A 22,550-nucleotide genomic window follows, 5' to 3' on the forward strand; every position below is an offset into this window, starting at 1 on the left:
TCATGCAGATGATAGTGACTAAACCAGGATTCAAACCTAGTCCATGTGATTCTAGAGCTCTGGCTCTGGAATGTGGTGCCTCCTTATCACATTTGCTTCATGTCTTACTATATTCTCATTTGTTTGTTTGTTTGTAGATCTTACGGTACTTAGGCCTAACTGCTGTATTTATAATGAGGAATGCATTGCCCAGTTGGAGGTCTTTTGTTTAACTCATAAAATGATCACCAGCATATTGGGTTCTAGTCTCAGAAGATACAGGTCAGAGACCACCAATTGTCAGCATAGCACCATCCCACATTTCTAGTTGAGCCTTATAGCCCAGATTTTCCCTTTGGTCTAGTACGAAGGATCCAAATACATAAAGATTATATTCTAGATAAATCATGGGCTGTCCTGAGAGAAATTCACCAGTGGATTATTCCATATGGATTAGAAGCTAGTTTCTCTGGCCTTCCTGAAATATGTCCAGTAGAGCATCTCATTCATGTTTAGAAACCAAATATCTAATTTATTGCAACTTAATAGTGGAGCAACATTTAAAGTGCAGTCAACACAGTTCGGTCATTGCTAGCATTCCAGCTGCATCCACTCTTCACTGTGCATACGGAACTAGATAATTCTCATGCCCAAGAAAGGAAATATACTCTTGGGTGTATAGGAAGGGAAATATGTATTATTGTCGAGGAGTGGGAAGCTTTAGCATGATGAGAAAGAATTGAAAATTCATGATCTACACATGCTTTTATTTGGTTTGAATCTTGTTTCTTTGGCATACTTTGTTGGAGTATTTTCCATTTCCTGAGCTAATGTTGTATGTTGTATAACAGGCATAATGACATGTAGAAGTTTCAGAACTCAGAATTATAGATCAGTAAAAAATATATATATTTAAAAAATCTATTTAAAATAACATTGGAAATAATTCATATAGTACAAATTTAATTTAGCCCTTTGATTGTTGATCAGGAGATTGTTTTTATAGTATGTGAAAGCATGTTTGGACCTTCATCCCCAATACATTTTGAGGTTGGCAGGAATCAAAATGTTTCACTCACACTTCTCTTTGAAAAAAGGAGAAATATTATAAGCCCTTTCTAACCTCTTCAGGAGCAGAAATGATTTACAGTTGTGGCATTTAACCATAATTTCTTGATCTCATTTGAGAAGAGTTCGGTAAGGAATAATCTCTTGATTTTTGTTTGTTTTGAACAAAAATAGCAAGCTGGTACAAATTTGGGGTAAAGAGACCTTACTGGACCTATGAAAAAGATGATCATTTATCAGACTTATTTGTAAACAACAAATTAGTCATATTATTTCCATCTTTTTTTTCCCCAAAGAGAAAAAAATTCGTTAAACATATAATGAGTGTTGGGACTTCAGGGCAACAAAAAAGAAATATAGATAAAGATATCCCAGAAAAATATGCTTCTTGATTTTTCCTGTCAAATGTGAATAGATGGATAGCTTGTTTTTTTTGAAATATGGCATATTCTCTTGCTATCCTTGTAAAATGAAACAGTATTAGATGGCAAGTGGTTATTGTGGGATATATGGCTTGACAGAAGCAAACATGTTGAGACAATTTGTTAAGGCAAAGTGTTTTAAAAAATAATTTAGTAGTTAATAAAAATATTTAATAACAGCATTTTATAGTTGCCAAGTGAGATTACTTCTACTCTGAAAATTTGTGGGAGTTCTACCTTGGGGTGAGTTAAGGATCTGGCATTGCTGCATCTGTGGCATAGGTTGCAGCTGCAGCTCTGATTCGATCTGGGAATTTATGTGTGCCATGGTATGGCCAAAAAAAAAAAAAAAAAAAAAGAAAAAAGAAAATTTGTAAATCACCAATCTCTAGTTATATCAAGTGAACCTAGAAGTAGGCAGCAGTGGATGGAATTTGTTGTGGTACAGTAAACCAAAGCCAACGGCCTATAGTTAAACATTGTAATTCTCTGTTTTCTTGTTTTTCTTGCCAACAATCCATTGTGATTCATGAGTTAACATGGGGGCAGGCCTAATGGTATCTTGAGCTCATTAAATGAACTTTTTCCCCCCAAAATAACTTTTGTCTCCTTGTTCCCAGTCCTTCTTCTTTCCTCTGCCCTTGACTATAACCACAGCTCAGCAAAAGCTGATGGGCTTTGTGCAGACCTTTCTTAGGGCAGTCTTTTCTTAATTATTCATCATTCCTCCATTTCATTTTTTTGCCTTCTAGAAATGTGTTGAAATCTATCTGTGGCAAAGGACTTTAACAATCTCTTGGATTTCACTGGTTTATTACTTTTGGTACATCTATACTTTTATTTAAATATAGTTTTAGGAAGAACAGAAAGTAAATATGTTTCCTTGTCTGCCATCTTGAGCTGAAAATCCCTATTGATTTTAGCATCCAACATTCTTGTAGAAAAAACCCAGCCTTGACATTAATAGATGTAACACTCAAGATTTCAGCTTTTCTTGAGTAATCACTAAAGATTTAAAGATTTAGAGTTTGGTAATTTCTTTTTTTTTCCTCTTTTGCATTTCTACAAGTTTTAAAAAAGTTTTTCTTTTTAAAATTTTATTGGTATGTAGTTGACCTATAAAGTGTTAGTTTCAGGTGTATCATAAATAATAATAACTGTCACGGAGTTGATTTGAAGATTAAGCTAGAAAATGAACATGAAAATGCATTGTAAAATTTAGAAGTCTATTAAAATGTTTTTTTTTATACATTTATTTGTTGCTATTTAAACTTTACCTTACAGTTATTTATGACCTTGCTTATGTGAAAAAAAAATGCCTCCTGGTTTACTATTTTGAAAACCAGATTATCTTTTTCACCAGCTCAAAGGAAATGGCATCATTTGTGAAAGTTAAGGGTGAAGCCATAAATGTTCTTGCTTGACGCCTATCACTTTATAGTATTTTCACCACCTTATTTACTTACGTACTCTTCCTTTCAATTCTCTTGAGGACCTACTACCAGCCAGATGCTTTGCATCATGTGTTAGAAAAAATTGTACAGATTTTAAATATCTTAGCCTTTTTGGACCATGTACAGTTTCTGTAGTTTTTCCTCCTCTTCCTCTTTCTTCTTCAACAACCCCTTTCAAAACGTAATAAACATTTTTAGCTTACAGGTCATACAAAACCAGACTGAGAGCCTACTTTAATTTGTGGGCCATTGCCTGCCAATCCCTGTTGTACATTTCCACTGAGTAGGAGGCATATCTTTGAGCAAATCACTTCTTTAAATCAACTCTTGGTCTTCCAGAGCTTGTCCTTACTCTTCTACAGTCTCTAATCAACCTGGCATTCAGAGAGATCCTGTTAAAATATAAATCAGGGAATAGCACTCGTATCTCTTCAATGGCTTACTGAAAGCAAAGTCAAAATCCTCAAAGTGCTGCTACAGACCTAGAAATCTGGGCCTTTGTTTCCTTTCTGACTTTCTTTCTCTTCTCCGCTTTGCTTACTTTGTTTTCCACCTGCTGATATCCTTTCTGTTCCTTAAATACTCCAGATGTACTCTTGCCTCATTGCCTTTCCATCTGACTATTCCCTCTGCTTGTCCCATTCAATCCCCAAATAATGAACCTTGCTCCCTCCCATAACCATCTTAATTTCCTTCTTAAATTGTATCTTCCCCTTAAACCCTTCACTGATCACTTAGTTTCAAATCACAGTCTCTTCCTACCAACTAACAATCTCTACCTGTCTTTCTTGTTTCTCTTTCTCTCTAGCACTTACCTAATATACTAGTTATCTTATCCATTTATTTAATTTTTAGTTACATATTTATGCTTATGTGTTTTTTTTTATATTTGTTTACTTTTGCTCCCCCCCTTAACTAGAGAGAGGGTATATTCATTTGTGTTGATCACCACTGTTTCCTGAACTACCTGTAAAACATACTGAGGAGCAGTGCCTGAAATTTGGTAAGAGATTAGTAAATTTTCTTGGATAAATGAATACATATGTGCAGAAGTGAATGAACAAATCTCCAGGGTTTCTGAAATGAGGGATGATGAGGATGGGAAAGCAGCTGATTGGGATAGGGCACTACAAGAAATAGTATTTGGAGTACTCTAATAGCTATCCTAATAGATAAGTTTTTGTTAATTTAAGTAGTTTTGATGAGAGGGCTAGAAACTAGGGGCACACAGCATCAATATTTTTATAGTGCATTCTGGAAGGCAGCTATGCTCACCACCCTACCACCAATGCTATTTATACTGCGTTCTGTAGAGTTCTTTTTAGGTGTACAAACATCACTGAAAATATGTGCATACATATGCACATCTATTACTTTATTTATAGCTTTACAAGAGCCCTTCAAGGAGGGGATAGCAAATATCAGTATCCTTCCTTTGTGATGAGCTTCATTTGTTCAAGGTTACATCATTATGTGTAACTGGGAAACTTGACTCAGTTTTTGAGTATATCCTCCCTAGAAACCTATGGCATTAAGAGACCAACAAAAATTTGTTCAGCTTCCAGTGACACACACTACAGACCTGATTATGGGCCATCCATTTTAATGAAGGGAAGAAGGGACTTAACAGATATGAAGCAAATAGAATGTTAAGTTTTGTCCTCCTTCAATGTTAGTGATGGAAAAAAGGGGTTCCTTCACCTTCAGGATGGCTTGAGATCATCATATCTGTGTCATAGGCATGGGCATGTTCAGTCAGGATGCTTTTCTCTGTCACTCAGAAAAATTCCTGTAATATATAATGATACTTACTGAAACAGATGAGACATTTGTGTAATTAGGAGTCCTTTGGCATGATTTTTCCAGAAGCCTTGACTACAAAATGCAGATAGTAGGTCTGGACGCTTTCAACTGTGAAGAATTTATTTGGATATTAATTTTCATGCCGAAGTAAATGAGCTTATTTCATATCTGCAACCTCCCATATACAATTTTCCAACTTCCATTTTGTGTTTGCAGAGACTTGTAGAAACTAAAAATCAAGATAAAAACTAAGTGACAACTGAAATGGCACATGAAGTATTTTGCTGACTTAAAAGAGCATGCAGAATTAAATATGACCCAGTTCAAGTGTTAATTTTATTTTAATGTGTATGTTGGGATGGGATCTTCAAGATGCCAGAAAACAAGAACTCACTCATCCTGTTTGGAACTGCAGCATATACATAACTTCAGTTACTACTTCTGCTTACTCTACAGAATCATCTTCGGAAAACATACTGTTTCCTGTGTATGTATCTCACCGGGTTTTATGACTTTCCCAGATATCTCTTAATATTTACTGTTTCAGTTCCAGTCTTTCCAAGTCCTGTGTTAGTTATATAGAACATAGAATTTTTATTTCTATTTATTTAGCTGGGTTGTTCAGAACCCAATCAAAAAGCAATGGAGTGGGATCGAAAAGATCAGGGTTCTTATCCCAGATTTGTCTTAAAAATAACTGTGTCCTCTGCGGAATAGTTATTCTAGGCCCCTTTCCTTTATTTTTATAGAGTTGCACTAGATGACCCCAAATAACATTATGTGCTTTTGCAGTAATGGTTTAGCTGTTATTGGTATTCTAAAACAAATGAAGACAATGACATAAAAAACTAGGCAACATCTCTGTAACTAGGTTTTTAGAGCTACCTCCATTCTACAGATAGTAAGATGACAGAACACAGTAGTAATAGATATTTTGACCATAGGCTCCAACATAAATGGAACTAAACCACAAGTTTCCTTCTTTTCTGAAGCTTATTACGTAGCCAAAATATAGGCTGATGGACATTAAGCTATAAAGCATATTATCAGTATGCTTTAAAAGAAGCTATTCTTACAGTCTTTCTAATTAATAACAAGAATTTGTGAAATTCTTAAAATATCATCTAATATTTTGAGGTTTATAGATCTATTTTCCTGTCAAGCCAGTTATATTAGTGTCAGATAATCATCTGAACTTCTGGGTCTCTGAACTAAAATTCTGAGTTTTTCTTCTTGCTATCTGAAATTCATGCTAGATAATATTTTTTCTAGAGAGTATGTACAGACTTGTATATTTTCATATTAGAAAGCAATGCAGTGAATCAGGATGGGGGTTAAACCCACATTCTCAGCATAGTATTAAGCTCCTGGTGAAATATAATCATTGTAAGAGAAATTTCCTCAAAATAGAAAAGCTGTTATCTCAAGTTGTAGTACCAAGTAATTATTTATACGTTTACCTATAATACATGTATTTATTGTACCTACCAGGTGTGTTCTTGTTGGGAAATACAAATCTATTTAAATATATAAAATTATTTATTTTTGTTGTTTTCCCACAGACAGTGAAATATAGACCTTCCTGCTCAAAAGGTCACAAGCATCTAGAACCAGCAAGCTAACACAGTGTCTAAGATGTAGTCAATAAATATGAAATAGGTAAATGAGCACATTTTTTAAGTGAGGGCCAGGATATGAGCAAATAGAAAGTGGTCCATTTTCAGTGACAAAGTGACAACAGATATCTAAATGATACAGACAACAAGTGCCACAGCAGTTCAAAGAAGGCATAGAAGTTCTTACAGGATTTCTGTAAGAGAAGGCAAATGAAGAAGGGAGAGCCGTTTTTAGAATTAATAGGAGAGGAGTCGCAGAGAAAGTACTCTTTGTCCTAAGCTTGAGTTTACATCAGTATTCCAATGCAGTGATATTACAGATGAAGATAATAACATAAACTCACTATGCTGAGACTTGCGAAGTTATAGGTGTTGTCCAAGGTCCAAAAGCAAGTACATTGTGGAATTAGAATTTTAAGAGACTTAATGAACTAAGAAAAAACTTCTATGACACTGTGTTGCCTTTGGAGTAATTTTTTGGTGAATCAGCAGAAACTGGTTCTAAAGTTTCTTGCAGGAATTACTAGTTCATTTTTCCTCCCCCTTGAGTCGATCTTCAAAGTTTCCATTAGTATAGTGTTGGTAAAATGCAAACATGAGCATATCAAGGATTTATGTTAAAGAATATCATGATGTCTGCATCCAGTTATTTCTCCTGTTTTCCCTACTTCACTTCCAGGATGATATGAACAGTTCATTATCTTGAATTATGCTTTTCCCTCTCCAGAATTTTCCGTCTCCCTGTTAGGCACCTGAAAAACCCATTTCACTTTTCAAAGCTCAATTCACATGTTATCTCTTTTGTGCAGTCTTCTTTTTAGTATTGTGGTCATACTGTCCTTTTTACTACCATTGCACTTTTTCATGCCTTTTATTGCACTTCCTGCACAGTATTGTAATTGCACTTTTTACATATCTCTATCTTCTCCTGGGCAACATTCCTTGGGGCCAGGGACTAACTTTTTTCATTCATTGATGTTGCCTTAGCATGTTACTTGTGTGTAGTAATTAGCTAATAAAAATTAGATTTAAATAAATTAATAATCATTATATACATTGTTTATTATCATTTTACACCTATAAGAGGAAAAAAACATTATTATTGGTGCTGAAAGTTCACTTCTAGTAAGTGCTATTGGTACTTGACTCCACTTATAGTGTTTTTTCCACTATTGTATGTATTTCAACATGATATCTCATCTTTATTTCCATCTATGTATTTATGAATAATCCAAGAAAAGCAGGTATGAAGGTAGGGCTGGGCCAGATATGGCTGGAATAGTAAATAAATGGAGTGGATTTTAGTTGAGAAAATCCTAAAGCATACAGGTCTTCAGCTTCTCTTGGAGACATGTGGAAGGGTCTGCCTCTAAAGAGTTTTATTAGCAACTAATCAAGATGTTTCTGCACAAGACTCCTGATTAGCTATTAGTGTACTAAGAGTAAATCGGAGTTAAAGTAGTTTCTGATGTATTTTACATTGTAAATGTGGACTTTTTTTTTTTTTAATACTGAGGGTGGTAGTGATGGAGAATGTGGAAAATGTTTCTTTCCCACTCTTAATGTTTCAGTCCTATCAAGAGAGCTCCTTAGAGTAATTTTACCCTTCGTCTTTTTTTTTATTTTTTAAAAATTTATTGAAATATAGTTGATTTACAATATTGTGTTAACTTCTGCTATACAGCAGAGTGATTCAGATATGTGTGTGTGTATAGTATACACATATACAATATATACACATTCTTTTTCATATTCTTTTCCATTATGGCTTACCATAGGATATTGAATATAGTTACCTGTGTTCTATAGTGGGACCTAGTTGATTATCCATCCTATATGTAATAGTTTGCATCTGCTAATCCCAAACTCTAATCTGTCTCTCCCCCATTCCCCCTTCCCCTTGGCAGCTACAAATCTGATCTATGTCTGCGAGTCTGTTTCTGTCTCATAGATAGCTTCATCCATGTCATATTTTAGATTCCATGATATCATAGGATATTTATCATTCTTTATGAGTTACTTTACTTAGTATCATAATCTCTAGGTCCATCCATATTTCTGCAGATGTAAGCCCTACTCCTTACTTACTTGGCCCCAGGATAGTCAGATGCCTTGCATAGGAATTTGGGAAAGAATTAAGTGGGCATGCTTGCCTCGACTATTTCTGTTCTTTCCTTTGAAAGTGTGAGTGGTGTCTTCTGTTTATCCCATCCTATGTATTACTAGTTAGTAAATCTGCCCAATTCTGAAGTTCAGTTGTGGGATCATTTCATTCAAACTGGATTATCAAGCCAAGATTATTAACAGTAACAGGACTATTTTTGACCTCTATCTTTGCTCTTTTATTCCCTAACTTACTGCATACTTAGCTGGAATAGAGGTATTATACTTGCTAGAAGGTCTTTAAAAGACCCTAACATTTGGTATTACTTAGGGACATTGAGAAATAAAGGAACGGAAATTTTGGAAAGTAATGCGTGTGTGTAAAATGTTTTAGTACTACCAAGAAAGGTAGGTGTTTTTTTTTTTTTGTTTTTTTTTTTGTCTTTTTGCCTTTTCTAGGACTGCTCCCATGGCATATGGAGGTTCCCAGGCTAGGGGTCTAATCGGAACTATAGGTACCGGCCTGCACCAGAGCCACAGCAACACAGGATCTGAGCTTCATCTTTGACCTACACCACAGCTCATGGTAACACCGGATCCTTAACCCCTCTGAACAAGGCCAGGGATCGAACCCACAACCTCATGGTTCCTAGTCAGATTCATTAACCCCTGCGCCATTACGGGAACTCCAAGGAAGGTGGTTTTGTGCCTTGGTCTTTAATGTGTGGTAGGATGTTGGGACCTCTGACTGTTTAAAAATATTTAAATGCATACAGTAAACTACTGAAGCCTAGAATTTTTTTTTTTTTTTTTTTTTTTTTTTTTTTGGTCTTTTTAGTGCTTCACCCGTGGCATATGGAGGTTCCCAGGCCCGGAGCCATAGCTGCAGGCCTACACCGCAGCCACAGCAATGCAGGATCTGAGCTATGTCTGTGACCTACACCACAGCTCATGGCAATGCCAGATCCTTAACTCACTGAGCGAGGCCAAAGATAGAACCCACAACCTCATGGTTACTAGTCAGATTCATTTCTGCTGCACCACAATGGGAACTCCTGAAGCCTAGAAAATGTTTAATGCATGCTGTATCAGTCTCCTGTGCCTGCTGTAACAAATTACCAAAAACTCAGAAGCTTAACACAATGGAAATTTTCTGTCTCACAGTTTAGAGTCTAGAAGTCTGATAGTAAGGTGTCAGCAGGTCTGTGTTTCTTATACATGCTTTAGGGGAGAATCCATTCCTTGCCCCTTTTAGCTTCTGATGATTGCCAGTTTCATTGACTTCATTGCCACATGACTCAATCTCTGTCTTTGACTTTGCATCACCCCTTAGTGTGTCTATATCTTTTCTTTTGTCTGTCTCAAATCTTCCTCTGTCCTTCTTGTATAAGGAAACTTATTAATGTATTTAGGAACCATCTGGGTAATACAGGATGGAAATCCTATCTCCAAATCCTTAAGTTAATGACAAACATAAAGACCTTTTTTTCTAAATAGGTAACAATCAAAGGTTCCAAGGATTAGGACATGAACATATGCTCTGGGAGGCCTCCATTCAACTCACTACACGAGCCATAAGATATTTTGATTTTGGCTAATGGGTGCAACTTACAGCGTGGGAGAGTGGCTATTTCTGTAGAGCCACTATAGCATAAAGAAAAGTGGCCTTGGGAAATTGCAGGTGGCTGAGTGAATAACTGGAGCAGAACGAATCTGACACTGAATAGTCTACATAGTGTATGGGTAGCTATACTAGATAGTATACAGAGACTTTTATCTGGCCCTTGACTTTAGAGTGTGCAGGAGTTTATAGGGTGGGAATGTCTCAGGCAGCTGCCCCCCTTGTCTACTATTCAGGTACAGTTTTTCCCAAGTGGTCTCAACTGAGACAAAGACTCATTTGTAAGGAAAACAAGTTTTATAGAACTTGTCAGCATTGACACATTTCATTTACCATAGGCTGGAGTGACTGTCTTTACATGCGAACCCAAACTTACACTGGATTTGTCAATTGCATTTGAGGAAGAAGTGTTCTCTAAAGGGCAGCCTTCTTTGGTCTTTGTAGTTCCATAGCAAGAGGCAGTGAAAATGACCATGGTAGCAAAGATTGTCAAATCTACACATCAGAACTGCAGGTATAATGTCATTAGATAGAACCCATAATTAGTTCAGTACTGCAGTGTGAGCAATAGGTAGACAAAAAGGAAGGGTAACTCAAGAGTCCATGTGTGATAGATGCACACGGCTGTGCACTGAACATGGCAAATTAGTAGTGACAGATCAACCTCAAGCTAAAAGATTCCTCTTGGTTCTAAGTTCACAGGTCAGAAATTTCAGATAAATGGCATAGACTAATGGATATTGTAGTGAGGCTAAAACCAAAGAGATTTTATCTTTTTATTAAATGTCACTGAGTTTCTGCTATATTCTTTGGTCAAATTCTGTACTGGATTCTGGGACCAAAAATGTGCCTAGTTTCACTATTCCAGGGGTAGGGAATTGGCTTACTTTTAAGTTTTTTTGGGTTTTTTTTCTTTGTTTGCTTTAACTGTGGGAATAGTGCTGTAAAATCATATTGTATTTTAGTATCTCTTTAGACTCTTAAAAGGTGTGATTCATAAGAGACTTTGATAGACTGAAAAAACAGCCTAGGCGCTGTGGAGACCCATACCTGTATCAATTATTGAAGTCCAGGCTGAAAATAATGAAGGATCCCTCAGTCCCAATCAGGCACTGAAAGCCCTGATGCTGAAAATGAACAAAATTTGGAAGGATTAATTATGGACATTTAGGACTTAGCATTTTTGAAACCCACAGTAACAAAGAAACTTGATTTCAAAATAAATTTGTTTTTCCAAATTTGTTTCTTTTTCTCAAGGTATTTTGGCTATTGAGGGTCTTGTGTGGTTGTATATGAATTTTAGAGTTGTTTCTTCTTTGTCCACAAAAATGCCATTAGGATTTTGATAGGGACTGGATGAAATCTGTAGATAGCTTTGTGTAATATGGACATTTTAACAATGTTAAGTCTTCCAGTTCATGAACAAGGGATATCTTTCCATTTATTTATATCCTTAATTTCTTTCAATAATGTTGAGTAGTTTTCAGTGTACAGGTCTTTCACAACTTTGGTTAAGTATATTCCTAAGTATTTTATTCTTATTGATGACCTTGTAAAGGAATTATTTCCCTAATTTCTTTTCCAGATTGCTTATTGTTAAGGTAGAGAAATGCAAGTGATTTGTGTATATTGATCTAGTATCCTGCAAAACAAATGTTACATTTATTAGTTCTTACAGTGTTTTTTTTGTTTTTTTCTTTTGGTGTAAGCTATTAGCATTTTCTACATGTTTTTCAGTTAGTTTAATTTTCAGCCTAAGTATATCCTTAAATCTAGGTGACATTTTGACCTCCATTTTAGGCTTTCATCTTAATTCTCTACTTATTCATAGTCTTAGTTGGGTGGTATTTACCATTTGGGAGAATCTAACAAAATCTTCTACTCAAACTGATATGAGACCTCTTCTTTTCTTTCCCACCTCTGAAATTGAATATGACTCTTTACCTCCTTCATTTTCTTAGAATTTAGCAATTAGATTTGAATGGTGATCTCTCTTAAAGGGTTAGAATGTTCATCAAATTCAGGTGTGTTGAAACTTTTTGTGTATCAAAGTCAAGTCTATAGGAATCCTATTAACTTGTTGGCTCTTGGCACTCCTGGAAAAATATCTGATGCAGTGGACTTTGAACTTGATATTCAGGTTTATTAGATACTGCATTAAGGATTTTAATAGAACAAGAGTAGAGTGGTCTGTCCTAAAGCAAAGTTTATCAAAGCGTGACCTTCAAGCCACTTGTGTCAGACTCATCTTCACTGAGTCACTGAGTGCCCTTGTACCATCTAAACTGTAAACTTCGTATAGATAAGAATTATGTTTTATAGTTCTTGCTCCCTTTTCCTACACCTAACCACGCCTAGTTGAGAAGGTGCCTCTGTGAACATATGTCAATTTATTTTAAACAACATAAATACATGTATTTTCATTTCTTTCTGAGATACGAGGGTACATTCCAAAAAATTCAAACATCACACCTTTAAATTTCTTTGAACCCATAGATGTATAAATAGATTATAACTATCCTCCTCCTACACCACTCCAAGATGATGATATCAAAGTATGGTCATTAGTTGTTTTCCTTTTTTTCTTTCTATAATTGTACCTGAGACATATGAAAGTTCCCAGGCTAGGGATCAAATCAGAGCAGCAGCTGCAGACCTATGCCACAGGCATGACAATGCTGGATCTTTAACTCACTGAGTAAAACCACCAGAGATCGAACCCATATCCTCATAGGCACTATGTTAGGTTCTTAACTCACTGAACCACAACAAGAACTCCCATTAATTGTTTTTAATTGCAAAGAAATAGTAGGCAAAGAGAAAGAAATTTCTTCTCAAAAGAACTTCTTCCACAAAAGTAAAGACAAAGGTCAAAAAGTCAAATTAATATGGAATTTGTGACTATTCTAAGTGATAAAGAACACTGCCGAGAAATAGCAGTGCTGATTGCTATTATCATCTTTTCACTTTCCATTACAATTGTTTATATTATTTTCATGGGATTTCACCGAAGTTATCAAGGTTTTATAATAGTCAAATTAAAAAAAACAAAATCCCTTGAAATGCCAATACAAAGAAAAATGAGTCAGAACATGAAAAATGTTTTAGACAAGTTGACAACATTTAGTCTTTGCTCAATTCTCTTTTTGAGACAAGTTTCATCTTATTCACATCCACATGTACTATACACTGAATAAAATATAACAGGTCACCCTGTGATGGTAAAAAGAAAAGACAAGCTGGTTCCAGAAAATTCTTCAATTTATTCCTAATATCTTGTTGCATCTGGCAAATAAAAGCATTTTAGGAGTTTCCATTGTAGCTCAGTGGGTTAAGAACCCCACATAGTGTCTTTGAGGATGTGGGTTCAATCACTGACCTCAGTGGGTTAGGATCTGTGTTGCCATAAGCTACAGTGTAGGTCATAGATGTGGCTCAGATCTGGAGTTGCTGTGGCTGTGGCATAGGCCTCAGTTGCAGCTCTGATTTGACCCCTATCCTGAGAACTTCTATATGCTGCAGGTGCAGCCATAAAAATAAAAATAAAATAAAATAAAAGCATTTACTTCAAAGCCACAGTCATCAAAACAGTGTGGTACTGGTATCAAAACAGACAGACAGACCAATGGAACAGAATAGAGAATCCGGAAATAAACCCTGACACCTATGGTCAATTAATCTTTGACAAGGGAGGCAAGAACATCAAATGGGAAAAGGAAAGTCTATTCAGCAAGCATTGCTGGGAAACTGGACAGCTGCATGCAAAGCAATGAAACTAGAACACACCCTCACACCATGCACAAAAATAAACTCCAAATGGCTGAAAGACTTAAATATACGACAGGACACCATCAAACTCCTAGAAGAAAACATAGGCAAAACACTCTCTGACATCAACATCATGAATATTTTCTCAGGTCAGTCTCCCAAAGCAATAGAAATTAGAGCAAAAATAAACCCATGGGACCTCATCAAACTGAAAAGCTTTTGCACAGCAAAGGAAACCAAAAAGAAACCAAAAAGACAACTTACAGAATGGGAGAAAGTAGTTTCAAATGATGCAACTGACAAGGGCTTCATCTCTAGAATATATAAGCAACTTATACAACTCAACAGCAAAAAAACCAATCAATCAATGGAAAAATGGGCAAAAGACCTGAATAGACATTTCTCCAAAGAAGATACACAGATGGCCAGCAAACACATGAAAAAATGCTCAACATCGCTGATTATAAGAGAAATGCCAATCAAAACTACCATGAGATACCACCTCACACCAGTCAGAATGGCCGTCATTCATAAATCCACAAATAACAAGTGCTGGAGGGGCTGTGGAGAAAAGGGAACCCTCCTGCACTGCTGGTGGGAATGTAAACTGGTACAGCCACTATGGAGAACAGTTTGGAGAGACCTTAGAAATCTATACATAGAACTTCCATATGACCCTGCAATCCCACTCTTGGGCATCTATCCGGACAAAGCTCTACTTAAAAGAGACACATGCACCCGCATGTTCATTGCAGCACTATTCACAATAGCCAGGACGTGGAAACAACCCAAATGTCCATCGACAGATGATTGGATTCGGAAGAGGTGGTATATATACACAATGGAATACTACTCAGCCATAAAAAAGGATGACATCATGCCATTTGCAGCAACATGGATGGAACTAGAGACTCTCATCCTGAGTGAAATGAGCCAGAAAGACAAAGACAAATACCATATGATATCACTTATAACTGGAATCTAATATCCAGCACAAATGAACATCTCCTCAGAAAAGAAAATCATGGACTTGGAGAAGAGACTTGTGGCTGCCTGATAGGAGGGGGAGGGAGTGGGAGGGATCTGGAGCTTGGGCTTATCAGACACAACCTAGAATAGATTTACAAGGAGATCTGCTGAATAGCATTGAGAACTATGTCTAGATACTCATGTTGCAACAGAAGAAATGGTGGGGGAAAAACTGTAATTGCAATGTATACATGTAAGGATAACCTGACCCCCTTGCTGTACAGTGGGAAAAAAAAAAATTGTATCTCTGACAAGTAAAAAAAAATAAATAAATAAATAAAATAAAATAAAAGCATTTTGAAATATTTTCTAAATTTTTATATTTTATAATTGTGTATTCACCTCAATGTATATTTTAAAAACACATGAAAAATATTTTAACAATTGGCATTTGAGTATTCCTATCTATTTTCTCTATTGTTTCCTTTGACTCCTATAATGACCTTTTAGGATAGATTGCACATACCACTCACATACTTGCCAGACTCTACAGCCCCATACACATGCAAAATGGCTTGTGGGGACAGATTAACATACATTTGATTGAGTTAGGAAGGCTGTAGATTATATAGGTTTTACGTCTCAACATTTTAAAAGTATCTTTGGGAAATAACTTTAGTGCAAGTTTCATTGATTTATAAAAGGCATTTCAGATATAGCTAGGTATGTCAAGTAAAAATGGTGAGGCTGTATTACTGGGAGACTGTTTATATGAGCAAGTGAAAAGGAATAAGCTAAAGAATGTGGTACCCTGCTTTGCAATATGCACATCAGCTAAATTTGGTAATTAGACAAAGCTGATGGAAACACTTTAATAAACTTTGATAACATTAGAAAAAAAAAGAATGTATTAGAAGCAGGAATCAGATTTAATAGGTCAATCAACCAGCATGTAGATCCCAGAAACATACAAGGACAACTGACTTTTAACAGAGGTGCAAAGCCAACTTAGAGAAGAAAGCATGGTCTTGGGCAAATGATGCTAGAAGCATGTAGTATGTGGGTAATATGCGTAGATAGTCGTATGCAAAAGTATGAACTTTGATCCCTACCACACACCATATAAAGAAAACTAAAAAGAGATCAAAACCTAAATCTATAAAATTTGTGGCAAAACCTTTGACCTTAGTTTAAGCAAAGATTGCCTAGAGTGATACTGAAAACAAGATACATAAAAGAATACAAGCAATAAATTGAGCTTCATCTTTAAAAATCATTATTAGTAAAAGTAAATCCATAGTTTGGAAGAAAATTTTACAAATTATATATCTGAAAAGACTTATGTATTTAACACATGTAGCTCTCTCAAAACTCAGTAATTTAGAAAAATTTTAAAAAATAAATACATAGGCAAAAAATTTAAAAAGAAATCCTGCCAACAAGATGGATGGATGTCACATAAGCACAGGAATCACTTTGCTGTACAGCAGAAATTGGCCCAACATTGTGTGTCAACTCTAATAAAAAATAAAAAAAATAAGCACCTGAAGTTGCTCAATGTAATCAATGAGCTAAATGAAAATTAAAGCCATAGGAGATACCACTGCACACATTATGAATGGCTAAAATTAGAAAAGTCTTACCACACCAAGAATTGAAAATCTGGAGTTCCTGTTGTGCCTCAGCGGTAGCGAACCTGACTAAGATCCATGAGGATGCGAGTTCAATCCCTGACCCTGTTCAGTGGGTTAAGGATCCAGCATTGCTGTGAGCTGTGGTGTAGGTCACAGATGCGGCTCAGATCCTGTGTTGCTGTGGCTATAGCGTAGGCCTGAAGCCATAGCTCTGATTCGACCCCTGTCCTGGGAATTTCCATATGCCTAAAAAAGCAAAGAGAAAAAAATCGTATACACTGCTAGTGGGAGGGAAAATGGTACAATCACTTTGGAAGACAATTTGGCTGTTTCTTTTAAAGTTAAATATACACCTGTTATAAATAAATACATACATGTTAAATAAATAAATAAATAAATACATGTTCCAGCCTTTCTACCTCCAGATAGTTATCCAAGAAAAATAAAAGGATATGTTAATACAAAGTTATATACATGGATATTCATAGCATCTTTATTTTTAAGGGAATTATAACAACCCCAAGCATCCATCGATAGGTGAATGAATAATCATGCTGTGGTATACTTGCACAATGAAATACTACTCAGCAAAACAAAGAAATAAACTATTCATATACACTCTAGAAATACATTGCATGAAAGAAGCCAGCAAAAGAAGTCAGCAGAAGAGTCCACACTATGTTAAATATTTATATAAATTTCTAGAAAGTACAGATCTGTAGGGATAGCAAATCTGGTCACCTGGGGATGTGGACGGGAAGAAGGGGTTTTATGAATGAGGCATAAAGAAACTTTTGCAAATGATGGCTGTCTTCCTTTTCCTGACTGTGTTGGCAGTTTTATGGGTATATGCATATTTCAAAACTTAGTGAAATTGCGTACTTTAAGTATGTGCCATTGGAGCATGTGCCTCTGGAGTGATTAAAGAATTGTTTACCACTAGCAGAAGGCCATCATGTATATAATACAATCACACATCCTAAGGGAGAGTCTCCTAATTTATTGTGTTTAATTGATATTTCCAGCGATTCTAAAAAGAGAGGTACATAAAAGTGTACTCATTCTCTAATAATTAGGAGATTAGGAAACCATACTGATAATCCTAAACCTCATATTTGAAACGCTTCCAGATTTAAGCCTTTTGAAGTGCTGTGTTTTCTCAACTGCTTTTTGAAAAAAAAAATACTATTTAATGTTCTTTGAATCACAACTCTCCTACAGGGGATGAATATGCCAGAACAGATAAGAACATCTATTTTCAAAGGGCTTTCTACTTCAAGTTTAATAGTCTCCCAAAGTTTATATAACGGAGTCCCAAGCTGTTGCAGAGGTTTGACAAGCATGTTTCTCAGCAGTTCTGGGATTTATGTTAGGTAGCTTTTAGTGCAGATAAAGCAAAGAAAATGTACTGAATTCCTGCATAACTAGTGATGCAGGTACTTATTAATTTTCTTAGTGGTGGTAAATACTCTTTCTTGCTGTGCTGCCTTAGGATCCTCCATTTATTTTCTTCTTCAGGGACACCTTGGCTATTTTAAAAACACATCAGGTTTTTTTTTTATATATATAATGATTTTTACTCATTAGAATTTGAATTATCACTTTCCCCTTTTATGGGCTCCTCTATACGGTTTGATTCACTTTGGCATATTTAAGTTTTGTTCATTTGGTAACATCAGGCTGCATCTTAAGGAAAGGGCATGAAAGTAAACTAAAGATAATTGTTTTGTGTGGTAAGCTTAGGCTGTTTGCACACTTGCATCTAACCAATTTATGTATTTTTATTGGTCACTCTTTGAAGATTTGCTAATAACATGGTTGAAATTTTACTCAGTAGGATCTTATGGCTGTCTAAATAATTTACCTGATAATAATGATTCTCAGAGGGAGGGAGAAGGTTCTTGTAGGTCCAGCACCAAGGTTACCACCCCCCACTCCTACCCCCAAGGCCTCTGAGCTCTACTACATTAAGTTACTGTTGAGCAGGCACCTAGAAAGTCACATGGACTCCCAGCAGGTGATAGCAGGTGGCAGGGAGAGTTGTGGCTGGAAAGCAGCCCCTTCCTCATGACTGACATTAGTGATCCTGACACTCCACACTGCATTATTCCTCATTCATGTGCTTACTGTTAAGTGATTTTCCTATGTATGGATCCCAAATCCTCCAGAACTCTGCTTCCATAAAACAGTTGTATATTGCAGTGATCCTATCTCATGGAAAATAATATTGTAGATGGGAACAACCAAGGAAATAGTTCACATAAACTCTGCAGCTAAAGCTATAAAACACAGGTAAGCGGGATACTTGTTTGGGGATTATGTTTTTAAACAGTTTAAAGGCCCATTAGTGCTTACTTCCCCAAATATGAATTATTTTCAGGCAACTTAATAGATTCCATTTTATAATTACCTACACTTCACCCCCTATACTGACACATGCTATCGAACTTCAGAATTCTTGTTTTGTCTCTAATAACACCCCTGTAGCAATAGCTACCTCCAAACTCCTCTTGCCAGGAGAGTTTTGGGAATGTGTGGTCCTTGGTTTCTTTCTTGATTGTTGGTGTTATTACTTAATCATATATCTCACTAGTTGATGGGGAATAGCCTAGAAGAGCAGTCAGTGAACCTGAGTCTCAGGCTTTTAAGCTGGGGAATCATTTAATAAATCTGAAATTTAGTTTCCTCATCTACAAAATGGAAGTAATAATACCAGGCCTGCCTACCACTTGAGATTGTTTTGAAGGTCAAGTGAAATGGTGTACTTACAGATATTTTGAAGATAGTTATGTGTCATAGCAACACAGAGTATCATATCTACTACTTTATTATATTATTCTCACTACTGTTTCTACCACACTGCTAATAACGGGTGAGGTGCTGTGCAAAAAATATGCTCATCATTTTCAGTGAGTCTGACCTGCTTTGCACAATATATTTTTTGATTTGTTAAGAGTTTTATTGACGTGCAGTTGATTTGCAAGGTTGTATCCTTTTCTGCTGTAAATATTACATTTTATATGTCTTTTTTTTTTGTTGAGGAACCAGTTTCCACTTGAATTTTTATTTATCAATACCTATAAATAACTATGGAATAAAGCCTGAATTGAGAACAAAAAGGGAAAATAGTATTTAAGTTGAAGGAGCAAGGAGAATCAAAATAAAAAAATGTATAAATTTCTCAAGCCTGCCAGAAGAATTATATATTTTTATTGTCTATATCATATGGTGGTCCTATAGGAATTAAAGTCATTTGACATATTTATTGTGATTTTGATGCTCAAAGGGATCGACTCAGCCTCTGTTCATCAGAGGAATATGCACTGCACACTGGGCTGAACCCCTTGGGAGGCTCTGTCTGTGAAAATCATAAGATTGCTCCAACCCCATGTATATTCCAAATCTCCGTAACATGTTTTGTTAGAAGTAAATAGTTTCCTGGCAATTCTGTGCTTGAAATTTCTGAGCAGCTTGACACTCCAGTTTATCCCTGGAGGACATTATTAGTCACTCTTTTTAAAAAATGCAGAGATAATATGTGTGTCTATCTAGGATGCATATGGAGTAATAACCAAGGAGACAGAATATTTTTACTGGCCAGTTATGGGGAAGCTTTGCTTCCATGTAGTTTCACATCAGCCACACCTGTGGGCTCTTTGAGACAGGTGCATGTGCGCCATAGATGTGGCCTAACATGGGAAACTCTGTTTCCACATTTAGCCCTTGTTTCTTCAGCCACAGCCTATAAAAGAGAGAGCTAAGCCTCAGCAGGGTGGGTTTTGATCCAGGCAGACACAAAGGTAATGATGGAGTAGGTCTGCAACACCTGAGCTTAAGCAGGAACAGTTAGCTGAGGAGCAGTCAGGGGCAAAAGATAACCAGCTTAGGGTAACATGCTGTCAGGCTCGAGACAACTAAGACCACAAGGAGTCTCAGCCATGGCAAGAAATGAAGACCTGCCTTTAAGAATCCATTATCCCTATGAGAACCTGCAGGTACTTTAGAGTCCTGGGCATAACTGATCACCTGTCTCTGTGACCAGTGTCATGCATGTAGCTCAGTGGACCATTTCCTTTTACATTTTTGCACACTTAGTGTGATCTGAAGAGGATCTCTTGTTTATCTTGCAGAATGCTAAAAACATATTTCATCAAAAGTATTTGGCTTTACCAAAAGTGGAAGAAGTGTAGCTTACTATATATTATGACTTGCTTCAGAATCGAGGAATAAGAATGTTTGCTATATGACAAGCTGACATCTGCAAACAGCCTCCCAACTTCCACCTTCATCCCAAATTTACCACCTCCTGTTCAGTCCAAAGTTCCACTGGTTCTCTCGTACAGGAGCTTTTTCATTACTGCATCCCAGACACCCCATTCAATTATTAAAGAATGCGCTGTTATATTTATTATGGAGGTGGCTGATACTGCTGCCAATCGTTGAATTTCGGTTTCCTGTGGTTGATTTTCATGCATGAGGAACACAGAGCTCCTGGGTGGGTGCCAGGGCTCCATCAATCTCCCCAGGCCGCCTCGACCTCAGGATATGTAAGAGTAGCGGATAAATTGGAAGATCAATGGCTTGTCCCTCCTGCCGCACCAGCTGCTATTGAGAAATTAATATGAGGATCACTATAAATAAAAGATAAAAGATGATATGGCTTACAGTGTAAAATATTAAGGCTGGACACAGTGTGCCAGAGGAATCTAAACTAAAAGTGAAGGAAATTAACCCTGGAAGGGCTTTCTACCACCTTGCCAGAAACCCAGCTTGGGAAAGAGAGATCATGCTGAAATGTGATAAGGATCTCTTACTAGAGAAAGGGTTAACAAAATAGTGTTCCTTCTCTTTTCGATATCATAGAATTTTAGGGCTAGAAGAGATTGCAACAGTTATTTATGCCCATACCCCTCATTTTACATGAGGAAACCAAGGACCAGAGAGCTAACTGGTTTGCTCAACTATTTGCAGGTATCCAATGATGGAGCTGCTAATGGACCCCAGTTCTAGAGCTCAATCCTTTTTTTTTTTTATCAAGCTATCTCCTATCACAATGTCTCTTCATAAAACTTTCATTTTTGCGCTCTCCAGGGTCTCCCTTAGAAGAGCACTAATTTGTAATCATGCCAGAAGCAGTAAAAGATGAGGGTATTTCTTAATATGCATTCAAGACCAAAGATTTACCTGCAGCATGATAATAATATTTGACAGATATGATTTACAGAGCACCTTTGATTCTGAAACATCACAGAGGACATTAGCCATGTTTCTCCTGGGGGGGAAGAAATAGAACAGATAATCAGACTGAAACAGATATGTGGAGCCCAAGAAAGAGTTTGTCAAAGAAGAGGAAAATGCCAGTTGTGTGAGAAGAGCATTAGTTGTGGAGAAAATAAGCCTTAAGGTGAGCAACTTGACCTGCAGTTGGGAGCTGAAGTTGAAGAGCCATGGGTTAATTTCATTTGTATGAAAAAGTCTAAATTTGGCTGCTGGCTTTAATGCACAATGGAGTGTGCATTAATCTGCATGGCTCAACCCCAAAGTGACTCTGAATCCCTGGGATTTCCAGTTTTAAATTTTATGCTGCCCCTACTGGCAGCTTGACACCTGAGAAATAGGGCTATTGTGGTTGCCAGACTCTGAGTTCTGTACATACCTTTGATTTGCAGTTCTTCTTGGCTGCTTCTCCGGACAGCTAGATGGGATTTAGATTCCTTAAAATGCAATTATGAATCTGTTGGCCTTGACTCTAGGTTCTATCCATGAACTCATTTGTACTTGGCAAAGTGCATTTAATTTCTCATCTCCTTCTCATTTAAGTCTCTCTTTAGCGCCTGTCCTCACTTTCACCTGTTAATAATCAGAAGTCAGCTACATGAAACATTCAGGCTCCATCTCTTGAAAACACACACACTTAAAAAATAGTCAGATGCTGATTTTACTTAAAGCCAAGTCACCCACTTGGTGACATGGGGTGATTCTCTCTCCAGCAGGTTAAAAAAATCCCTGATCTGAAACTCTTGCTTTTTCTTAAAAAAAAAAAAAAAAAAATGCAACCTCTTATTGGAGTTGTTTCTTAAGGACCAAAAAGTACACATTACAAAAAGAAAAAA

The 22,550-nt window shown here is 36.5% G+C and overlaps 1 long non-coding RNA gene across 1 annotated transcript in view; it reads left to right on the forward strand.

The window, feature by feature from the left end:
• Positions 1-22,550, forward strand: part of LOC102163669 — a 589,637-nt gene that overhangs the window by 117,629 nt on the left and 449,458 nt on the right. The window lies entirely within an intron of this gene.

This window comes from Sus scrofa, chromosome 1, assembly GCF_000003025.6.
Source record: "Sus scrofa isolate TJ Tabasco breed Duroc chromosome 1, Sscrofa11.1, whole genome shotgun sequence".
Classification (NCBI taxonomy): domain Eukaryota; kingdom Metazoa; phylum Chordata; class Mammalia; order Artiodactyla; family Suidae; genus Sus; species Sus scrofa.